Raw genomic sequence first — 849 nt, forward strand, 5'->3', positions numbered from 1 at the left:
CAGCTTTTTGTTTCATGATTTTTGTATATGTTTTGTCTCTATGTCCTGGATTTGGGCTTTATTTGGTGATCTGGATTCTCTGCTGAAATTAGGGTTTTGTGGTTTTGCTTTTCCAGCTTCTTTAGGTGGCTTGTTAGGTTGTTAATTTGTGTTCCTTCCATTTTCCTCATGTGTGTTTGTAGGTATATAAATTCCCCTCCTATTATAGCTTTTAAGGCGTCCCAGAGATTTTGGCTTAAGATGTTTCTTTATTTTAATTTGTTTCCAGGTATCTTTTGATCTCTGTTTTGATTTCATCATTGACCCAGGAGTTGTTTAGCAGCATGCTGTTTAGTGTCCATGTCTTTGTGGGTTTTGGGGGGACCTTGTTGGTGTCAATGTTTATTTTTATTCCACTGTGGTCCGAGAAGGTCCATGGTAGAATTTCAGTCCTTTTAAATTTGCTTATGCTTGATTTGTGTCCAATTATGTGGTCGATCTTAGAATATGTTCCATGCGTTGATGAGTATAATGTGTATTCTGTGGTCTTTGGATGGAGTGTTCTGTAGGTATAAATTAAGTCCATTTGGTCCAGAATCTCATTGAGGTTCTGGATCTCCTTGCTGATTTTTTGTCCTGATGATCTGTCTAGGGTTGTGAGTGGTGTATTAAAGTCCCCAGTTATTATGGTGCTAGAGTCAAATGTCTTTCTTTAGTTTTTCTAGAAGTTGCTTTATGAATGTTGGCACACCTATGTTGGGTGCATATATGTTTAGGATAGATATTTCTTGTTGATGGAGTGAACCTTTGATCATTATGTAGTGGCCCTCTGTATCTTTTTTAATTTTTGATAGCTTAAATGGTATTTTG

This window comes from Carlito syrichta, unplaced genomic scaffold (assembly GCF_000164805.1).
Source record: "Carlito syrichta isolate Samal-C Ts95f unplaced genomic scaffold, Tarsius_syrichta-2.0.1 Scaffold316275, whole genome shotgun sequence".
Taxonomy (NCBI): Eukaryota; Metazoa; Chordata; class Mammalia; order Primates; family Tarsiidae; genus Carlito; species Carlito syrichta.